Below are 10,627 nucleotides of genomic sequence, written 5' to 3'. Positions count from 1 at the left end.
TTCTATACTGAGCAGGACCAGCCCAAGGCATTTTATTGACCTCTCTGGTGGTTTTGGTGCTGAGCCCATGAGGCTCAGACACAGGGGAAGCTGATGAAACCTCTCCAGAAGTCAACGTCAGATGTAATTTTGCAAGTTTCTTGGAGCGTTAATGGGTCCCACTGAGGGCCATTACTGCCAAAGGCTCCTGGGGGCTCATTCGAGGGAAAACTGGAGGCGGTGAGGGCAGGTAGGCAAAGGCAATGGAGAGGTGTCTCTGACGCTGGCTAATGCTGAATGTGTGAGAGGAAGGCAAAGGGCCAAGCCCTGGCCTCCAGCCCCTGGGAAGGGAGATCCTGCCCCACAAGCACAGCTCAGGGCTCTTCCTGGGGCATTGTGATGGGAGGACATGCAATGCCAAGGGCAGAAAGACAGAATGATGGCTCCCGGGTGGGGAAGAGGAGGCGCTAAGGCCCTAGTGCTGTAAGGATAAGGTGTCTTCTGGTAGCCTTGGTGGCACAGACAACAGCCACAGCCAAGAGGAGAAAGACATAAGCACTGTTGGGGGCTTTCAGCCTTGCCAACTCCCTCGATCATCTGCACCCCTGTCTGTGCTACGGTGTCCCACATCTGCTCCTCTTCCCCTGCAGGCTGCAGACATCCCCCCTGCTTCCCCGTCTTGCTCTCCCCTCAGCGTCTCACTGCCTTTACTCATCTCTCTCCATCGTCCTTGGCTGTTCCTGAAACACAACGCCTTGGGCTGATCCCGACTCCCTCTGGGTGATCTGTTGCAGCACAGCACTGCCCTTGGCGTGGCATTTCTTTTTCCTGGTGTCCAGTCTCCATCTCCCAAGCTGCCCTTTGTTGCATTTTTTCTTTCTCCTGCTGTTTTCCACCAAAGAAAAGATCCATTGTCTCTGAAACAACCCTTCAACCAGGTTCAGGCCATTCCAATAGTGCCCAGAGCCTCCCTGCCACTGGGCCAGAGAAGCCCAGGTCCCTCAGCCTCTCCACCAAGCGCACGTGCACTGGGCCCTAAAGCCCATCTTGGCAGACCTCCTCTGGACACTCTCCAGGTCCTCTCCACTTCTCCAAAATGTGGAGCCGCACGCTGGGACACAGCTGTGTGCGTTGGGCCACAGCAGTGCTGAGTCAAAGGGGAAGGTGTCTCAAGTTGCCTGGGGGGCACACGCTCCTCCTCCTGCAGCCCCGTAGGCAGCCGGCCTTGTTCATAGTGAGCGTGCACCACTGGCTCATGAGGCGTCCCTCAGGGTGCCCAGCCCTGTCTCCGCAGGGTCACTGCTCAGCACATCAGGTCCCAGCCTGTCCTGCTGCATTGGGGTTATTCTTCCCCGGGATGCAGGACTGGACACTTCTCCTTGAAAGACTTCAAGAATTTCTGTTGGCCAAATCCCAGCGTTTCTCCAGCTGCCCCTGGACTCAAGCTCCCTTTGGTCAGCTGTTAATGTTTGTGTGCAGATGGTCACCCTGATGCTTGTTCCCCAGGGCTCGGTATTGGGGCCAGTTCACTTTAAGATCTCTACTTTAATATCTGGGGGGAATCAGAGAGTCATGCTGGGAGCACTGGGGCCATGCTGGGAGCACTGGGGCCATACTGGGAGCACTGGGGGGAGTCAGGGGGTCATAGTGGGAGCACTGGGACCCTACTGGGAGCACTGAGACGATTCAGAGAGTCATACTTGGAGCACTGGGACTGCACTGGGAGCACTGGGGGGACTCAGGGGGTCATACTGGGAGCACTGGGACTGTACTGGGAGCACTGGGGGGAGTCAGGGAGTCAAACTGGGAGCACTGAGACCATACTGGGAGCACTGGGGGGAATCACAGAATCATAGGGTCGGAAGGGACCTCTGGAGGTCATTTAGTCCAACCTGCTGCCAGAGCAGGGTCACCTACAGCAGGTTGCACAGGAACGCGTCCATGCGGGGTTGGAATGTCTCCAGAGTTGGAGACTCCATCACCTCCCTGGGCAGCCTGTGCCAGGGCTCTGCCACCCTTAAAGTAAAGAAGTTCCTCCTCATGTTTAGGTGGAACTTCCTATGCTCAAGTTTGTGCCCGTTACCTCTTGTCCTGTCCCCGGGCACCACTGAGAAGAGCCTGGCCCCATCCTCCTGACACCCACCCTTTGAGTATTTATAAGTGTTGATAAGGTCCCCCCTCAGTCATCTTTTTTCCAGACTGAAGAGACCCAAATCCCTCAGTCTTTCTGCATAAGAGAGGTGTTCCAGCCCCCTCATCATCTTGGTAGCTCTCTGCTGCACCCTCTCCAGCAGTTCCCTGTCCTTCTTGAACCGGGGAGCCCAGAGCTGGACACAGTACTCCAGATGCAGCCTCACCAGGGCAGAGTAGAGGGGGAGGATGACCTCCCTCCACCTGCTGGCCACACTCTTCTTGATGCACCCCAGGATGCCATTGGCCTTCTTGGCCACAAGGTCCAATTGCTGGCTCATGGTCATCGTGTTGTCCACCAGGACTCCCAGGTCTCTTTCCACCGAGCTGCTCTCCAGCAGGTCAGCCCCCAACCTGTCCTGGTGCACGGGGTTAGTCCTCCCCAGGTGCAGCACCCTACACTTGCCCTGGTTGAATTTCATAAGGTTCCTCTCTGCCCAACTCTCCAGCCTGTCCAGGTCTCTCTGGATGGCGGCACAGCCTTCCGGTGTGTCAGCCACCCCTCCCAGCTTTGTGTCATCGGCAAACTTGCTGAGGGTGCACTCTGTCCCCTCGACCAGGTCATTGATGAAGATATTGAAGAGGAGTGGACCCAGCACTAACCCCTGGGGAACACCACTCCTCACTGACCTCCAACTAGACTCTGTGCCCCTAATCACCACCCTCTGAGCTCTGTCTTTCAACCAGTTATCTATCCACCTTACTGTCCATTCATCAAGCCCACTCTTCCTAAGCTTCCCTATGAGGATGCTGTGGGAGACCATGTTGAATGCCTTGCCTAAGTCAAGGTAGACCACATCTACCGCCCTCCCCTCATCTATCCATCCAGTCACGCCGTCATAGAAGGCTATCAGATTAGTCAGACATGATTTCCCCTTGGTGAATCCATGTTGAGTACTTCTGATAGCTTTCTTTTCCTCCACCTGCCTTGAGATGACGCCCACAACGAGCTGTTCCATCATCTTTCCAGGGATGGAGGTGAGGCTGACCGGCCTGTAGTTCCCCGGCTCCTCCTTCTTGCCCTTTTTTGAAGACTGGAGGGACGTTGGCTTTCCTCCAGTCCTCAGGCACCTCGCCTGTTCTCCAGGACCTTTCAAAGATAATGGAGAGCGGCCCAGCAATGACTTCCGCCAGCTCCCTCAGCACTCTCGGGAGCATCCCATCGGGGCCCATGGACTTGTGAATATCTGATTGATCTAATTGATCCCTCACTCGATCCTCCTCAATCCAAGGGAAGTGTTCTTCTTTCCCCGTTACTTCCCGCAACGCCTGGGACTCCTGAGGGCTGGGCCGAGCAGTAAAGACCGAAGCAAAGAAGGCATTCAGTAACTCCGCCTTCTCTGCATCTGCTGTCCCCATGGCTCCTGTCTCATTCAACAGTGGGCCCACAACTTCTCTGCTCTTCCTTTTGCTTCCAATATACTTGTAGAAGCCCTTCCTGTTGAGCTTGACATCCCTAGCCAGGTTTAATTCCAAGGCGGCCTTGGCTTTCCTTGTTTCATCCCAGCACGCTCTGGCGGCATTCCTGTAATCCTCCCAAGGGGTCAGTCCCTTCTTCCACGTATTGTAGACTTCCTTCTTCCACTTGAGCTTTTTCAGAAGCTCCCTGCTCAACCATGCAGGTCTCCTGTGTCCCTTGGCCGATTTCTTTCTCTTAGGGGTGCACCAATCCTGAGCTGGAGGAAGTGGTCTTTGAATACCAACCAGCTCTCTTGAGCCCCTTTGCCTTCCAGAGCCCTAGCCCACGGGATCTCTAGAGGCAGTTTCTTGAAGAGGTCAAAGTTAGCCCTCCTGAAATCCGAGGCTGTAATTTTACTTCTTGTTGTTTTGTGCATAGTACCCATGATCCTGAACTCCATCATTTCATGATCACTACAACCTAGGGTGCCCCCAACCTTAATGTCCCCCACCAGTCCCTCTGTGTTTGTCAGTACCAGGTGTAGGAGTGCTCCTCTCCTTGTTGGCTCCTGCACCACCTGTGTCAAGAAGTTGTCATCAGTGCACTGGAGGAGCCTCCTGGACTGTGCGTGCCTGGCTGCGTGGTCTGCCCAGCAGATATCAGGGTGATCGAAGTCCCCCATGAGAACCAAGGCCTGCGATTGCGAGGCTACCTTCAGCTGTCTGTAGAAAGCCTCATCAGCTTCCCCATCCTGATCAGGTGGCCTGTGATAAACACCCACAACAGTGTCCCTCATGTTTGCCTGCCCCTTAATCCTCACCCATAAGCTCTCGACCCTCTCGTCATCCGCCCCTAGTGAGAGCCCGATGCATTCCAAATGCTCTCTCCCATGGAGTGCAACTCCACCACCACGCCTCGCTGGCCTGTCTTTCCGGGAAAGGACGTAGCCATCCATAACAGCATTCCAGTCACGCGAGCTGTCCCACCACGTCTCAGTAACTGCAATGAGATCGTGGCCCTGCAATTGCGCACAGATCCCCAGCTCTTCCTGCTTATTCCCCACGCCGCGTGCACTGGTGTATCAGCATTTCAGAGAGGGAGTCGTGTGTGTAGTTGTGACCCTTGAGATGTGGTGTGCCTTCTGGCTACCAGAAATACTGGCACACTGGCCCACGAGCGCTGAGCAACTACGCCCTGGCAGCTCCCCAGCAAGCCCAGGACCGTCCCCACCCCCCTTCAAATCCAGTTCAAAGCCTCTCAATGAGCCCTGAGAACTCAGGGAGTTACCAGGGATTCAGGGAGTCATACTGGGAGCATTGGGACCACACTGGGAGCACTGGGGGGAGTCAGGAAGTCATACTGGGAGCACTGGGACTGTACTGGGAGCACTGGGGGGATTATGGAAGTCATACTGGGAGCACTGGTACCACACTGGGAGCACTGGGGGGAGTCAGGGAATCATACTGGGAGCACTGGGAGTGCACTGGGAGCAGTGGGGGGAGTCAGGGGGTCATACTGGGAGCACTGGGACCGCACTGGGAGCACGGAGGGGAGTCAGAGAGTCATACTGGGAGCAGTGGGACTGCACTGGGAGCACTGGGGGGAGTCTGGGAATCATACTGGGAGCACTGGGAGTGCAGTGGGAGCACTGTGGGGAGTCAGGGGGGTCACACTGGGAGCACTGGGACAGCACTGGGAGCACTGGGGGGAGTCAGAGAGTCATACTGGAAACACTGGGACCGCACTGGGAGCACTGGGGGGAGTCAGGGGGTCATACTGGGAGCACTGGGACCGCACTGGGAGCACTGGGGGGAGTCAGAGAGCCATACTAGGAGCACTGGGGCCATACTGGGAGCACTGGGGGGAGTCAGGGAGTCATACTGGGAGCACTGGGACAGCACTGGGAGCAGTGGGGGGAGTCCGGGAGTCATACTGGGAGCACTGTGACAGCACTGGGAGCACTGGGGGGAATCAGGGGGTCATACTGGGAGCACTGTGACAGCACTGGGAGCACTGGGGGGAGTCAGCGAGCCATACTAGGAGCACTGGGGCCATACTGGGAGCACTGGGGGGAGTCAGGGAGTCATACTGGGAGCACTGGGACAGCACTGGGAGCACTGGGGGGAGTCCGGGAGTCATACTGGGAGCACTGGGACAGCACTGGGAGCACTGGGGGGAGTCAGGGGGTCATACTGGGAGCACTGGGACCGCACAGGGAGCACTGGGGGGAGTCAGAGAGCCATACTAGGAGCACTGGGGCCATACTGGGAGCACTGGGGGGAATCAGGGAGTCATACTGGGAGCACTGGGACAGCACTGGGAGCACTGGGGGGAGTCAGGGGGTCATACTGGGAGCACTGTGACAGCACTGGGAGCACTGGGGGGAGTCACGGAATCATACTGGGAGCACTGGGACAGCACTGGGAGCACTGGGGGGAGTCCGGGAGTCATACTGGGAGCACTGTGACAGCACTGGGAGCACTGGGGGGAGTCAGGGGGTCATACTGGGAGCACTGGGACCGCACAGGGAGCACTGGGGGGAGTCAGGGGGTCATACTGGGAGTACTGGGACCGTACTGGGAGCACTGGGGGGAGTCAGGGGGTCATACTGGGAGCACAGGGATAGCACTGGGAGCACTGGGGTGCGTCAGGAAGTCATACTGGGAGCACTGGGACAGAACTGGGAGCACTGGGGGGAGTCAGGGGGTCATACTGGCAGCACTGGGACCGCACTGGGAGCACTGGGACCACACTGGGAACGGGCTATGCTGGTCCATACTGGGATCACTGGCCCGTACTGGGATGGCTGGTGCGCACTGGCCTGTACTCCATCTCCCATCATCCCCTGCGCCGGAAGTGGGTCCGGTTTCCAGTTTGAGTGGTCGTTGCCCCACTGCCCGCTGGCATCATGGCGGAGCTGGGCTTGCCGGGGGAGGAGGCGCAGGTCGGGTGGGACGGGGACACCCTGGGGACACACCTTAAAGCCCTGGTCCTCGTCCTGTCACTGCAGGCCTTGGTACACAGTCTCTCCTCGACTGTCCCATGAGCCTCCTTTCTATGTTGGATTCCTGCAATAAGGTCTCCCTGGAGCCTTCCCTAAACACCCCCAACTCTCTCAGCTTTTCTCCATGAAGGTGTTCCAGCTTTCACAGCATTTTTGTGGCCCTACTCTACACGCACGCTAACAGGTCCGTGTCTGTCTTGTGCTTGGCACCCCTGAGCTGGACGCTGTTCCCCAGCTGGGGTCTCACCACAGCAGCGTAGAGGAGGAGAATCCCCTCCCTCCACCTGCTGGCCACGCTTCTTTTCATGCAGCCCAGGATGCGCTTGGCTTTCTGGGCTGCCAGCGCACGTGTCCAGCTCATCTTCAGTTACTCCAGCCCCAGCATCCTCACCCCCTTCTCTGCAGGGCTGCCCTCAATCCCTTCGTCAACACACTCCATGAGTCTCCTGCACTGCTCACAGCTTCATGGGATGCTCTTCCAGCAGCTGCCAGGGTGACTGGAGTCCCCCAGTAGATCTCAGCCTCTGAGTGTGGTGCTGCTTGGAGGTGAAGTAAGAACGCTTCGTCAAAAGGCTCCTCTTGCTCGGGTGGCCTGTAGCAAACCCCAGCCGTGAGGATTCCAGCTGCACAAGGGTGCTCAGCTCCTCCTCTTTGTTCCCCAGGCTGCGTGCGTTGGTACAGAGGCACTTCAGCTGGGCCACTGACCATGGCAACTTCTTTAGAGGAACACAGCCCCTGGGATTGGCTGCCTGCCTCCTTTGGCCCAGGAAGTGCTTGGATATAAAAGTATAAGATTGGTAGGCGATACATACATCTAGAGGAATGTATCTATGAAAGGAAGTGTATAATTCTATTAATGAATTTATTTATTCATTTATAAATAGATACACTACTTATATATGTATTTCTGTATATGCATATACATTTTGATATAGGTCGACATTCATACAGCTATAGAAATTAAATTAATAATTTTGAATCGAAAGTCTGGAATTATTGAAAATTTGAATTGTCGTTTTGAATTGAGTAAATCCCCCTTCGATAAGATTTAGTGTAGTGAAGAATTAGAGTTTAAATGTGAACGGAAGCAGAAGGAAAAGGCCGGGTGGGTGTCCCCCACTTTACCAGGCTGCAGAACAAGCCCTGACAGGGTGGGCTGGGGGGAATTCAAGAGGGCGGAGGGGTGCCCGAAAGGTGGTGGGGCACGGACACGCTGGAACATCCCCAGAGGCTACGGCCCCCTTCTAGGAGGGGTGAGCAAGTGACGGAGAGGGGGGTCAGTACTGGCTTGGGTCCCCCCAAAAGACGAGCACGCAGCAAATAGGTTGGTATGTGCTTGTGAGGAGCTGCTGCCTGAGTAGCCAACAGGCCAAGAGGAGGCTTCTGATCTGTGCAGGAGCTTGTGAGGAGTCGTATCTCAGAGGTGAGCAGACAGCAAGCAGGGGGAGATGTGGGGGTCAGGTCTCTGGTGCCTGAGTAGCTGATAGAGCAGGAGCAAGGCCAGGGCTCCTGTAGGGGCTGGTGAGGTCACTGGTGCTGGTGTAGCTGCTAGGAGACACGTGGCTCGGGCTTGTCCTTGGGATGTCACTCTTGGCTGAGTAGCTGATAAGGCAGGCCCAGGTGCACAGCTCGTGTAGGTGCCTGGAGGTCACTGGTGCCTGCGCAGACGACAGGCCAGGAGCTGTCACCTGGCTTGCGGATGTCTCTGCGATGTCACTGGTGCCTGAGGAGCCCAGGAGAAACATGTCTTGTGTTGGGTGTTTTGAGGTCCCAGGTGCCTGAGAAGCTGGTAGGCCAGGACTAAGCCCCCATCTTGTGTAGGTGTTTGCAAGGTCACCTGTGACCGCTCAGCTGACAGGCCAGGAAGAGGCCCATGGGTTGTGTAGGAGCTGGTGAAGTCACTGCTGCCCGCGTACCTGGTAGGGCAGGAGCAGGAACATGGCCTGTGATTTCCCCACTGCCTGTGTAGCTTTTAGGAAGGAGCCGGCGTATGGTTTGTGTGGGTGCTTCTGATGTCATTAAAATGGACCTTTCCTTGACAGAACACATCAGAGGTTGACTCAGCATCAGAGCCATCTGACTTTAACTTCTCAAGTGGTTTGTTCACTCTCCTCACGGTAACTGAGGTTCATGGGAGTCAGCACCAAATACATCACATGGTCGTTAAAATGCAAAAAGCTCTGATGAGCCATGCCTTTCCCCATAAGACTCTTCAAGTCTTGTACAGCTGGTTGGAGAGGTTTCAGGACTTTAACGAGGGAGATTTCAATGAATATTCAAAGGGAAAAGGCTTTTTGGGATTTTTGGTTTGTTTTTTTGTTCTTTTTTCCCAGCTGACAGAATAAGTGTTGCAAACATTCTTCAGCTGATATTCATCCAGGGTGCCTCCTAAGGAGCTCTGGACATGTAGGAAAAGCTGTCTCCTTGATGGCAAACACCGTATAGACAGTTCCTCCTCACCGCCCCAACCCTGCCATTTCTCTCCATGGCCACCTGGCCATGATTTTAGCATCACAATGTTAAAATCTAACCTTTTCCCACGGAAGTCTGTATTTGCACGTTACAGCTCCCGGGCACCACTTCCCACCTGGAGAACTGGCTGCACACAGGCACGGAAGGGTTTTTCTTAATTACGCGCAAACAAAAGTACAAAGTGATGCAGTTTCATAAAAAGTATAACACAGTGCTCCAGAGAATGCTAATTTCTTGTCCTGAGGTTAATACACTTCCTGAAAATGCCCTTTTTGGCATCATGGGAAAACATCTTCATTTTATGAAACGTATTCAATCATCTCGGCTGGTGAAAACGTGCTCTTATTTTTTTAAATGTGGAAAACAATTCCTCAGCTTCTCAGGCAGACCTCAGTTGCTCGACGCCCCAGTTACCTGATGCATTTGCCTGGGACTGGCAGCCAGCACGTGAGAGCTGAGGGACACCAGAGCCCCCAGCAGCTGCACAGGGAGGCTGGGCAGAGGGTCTCAGGGCCTCTGCACTGGCAAGAGGCACCTGGGTCCCTACAGCTGAGGACATTTGTGTCCCGTTAAATGCATCCCACCTGAAAATCTGAAAATCACTTTCCCTTCCAAATGGAGACAGCACACAAAATCGCCCCTCTAAGTCTGCAACATTAAAACATAACTAAACCAAAGAAGGAGGATGAGAACAAAAAGGATTGTAATTCCAAAAGGGTAAGCTCTTTTCTCTCCTTTAGAACTTGTTCTTCATTTCTTTTTTGTTTCATTTTGTTGACATTTTCTAAACATTTCCCTTATAATCAGACCCAGCCCATTACAAAAGACACCCGTCTGTCCCACACGGAGCCCACTGCATCCCAAAACACTCCCTGCCCAGGACTGGCCAGGTCACTCCTGACTGTTTGCAAGGAGCGAGTCGCACGCTCAAGAGCTCTCGCCTGATGGAGGGAAGCAGGGGCCCAACTTCAGCGAAATGCTCCGAATAGCCAAATCTCATCACACCTGTGTTACAGGCACTTCTCAAAGGAGTTTTTAGACCATCCAGCCACAGTTCCTTTCCATTGTCTGCAGGAAGTTCTGTCTGTGTGTGAGAGAGACAGGTACGGTTGTTCAGCAAAAAACATTTCCTACTATTGACTTGGATTCTGAGGAACTGCTCTATTTTTATCCACATAGTTTATCTCTCTTCTCCTGTGTCTCTGTCCCTTCTTCTCCGTCTGCCTTTCCTGCCTTTCCAGCGCTCTCATCGGAATGATTCATTGGCTGGCTGAGTTGCTTAGGGAAGGAGAGATCTGTGGGTGTCATCTAGTCCAAGCCCTGTGCTCAGTGTGGAGGCAACTCCATGAGGTTTCTCAGGCAGGCCCCTCAATTTGACATTGTCCATCAGTGTGCTGAGTCCCCTTGTCCAGACTATGAATCAAGTGCTTAAACTGTGCAGGCCAGGTGTTGGTAACAGAGGGACGTCACAAGGAACCAGCATTTTTGGCCTGATTGTCATAGCCAACTTTCCACCCCGGCTATGGTCCATTTCTCCAGTGCAGGTCTCACCGGTTTGCCTGCAAGGAGACGAGGGGTGACTG

This window comes from Larus michahellis, chromosome 21 (genome assembly GCF_964199755.1).
Source record: "Larus michahellis chromosome 21, bLarMic1.1, whole genome shotgun sequence".
Taxonomy (NCBI): domain Eukaryota; kingdom Metazoa; phylum Chordata; class Aves; order Charadriiformes; family Laridae; genus Larus; species Larus michahellis.
This window is presented reverse-complemented; position numbering follows the sequence as displayed.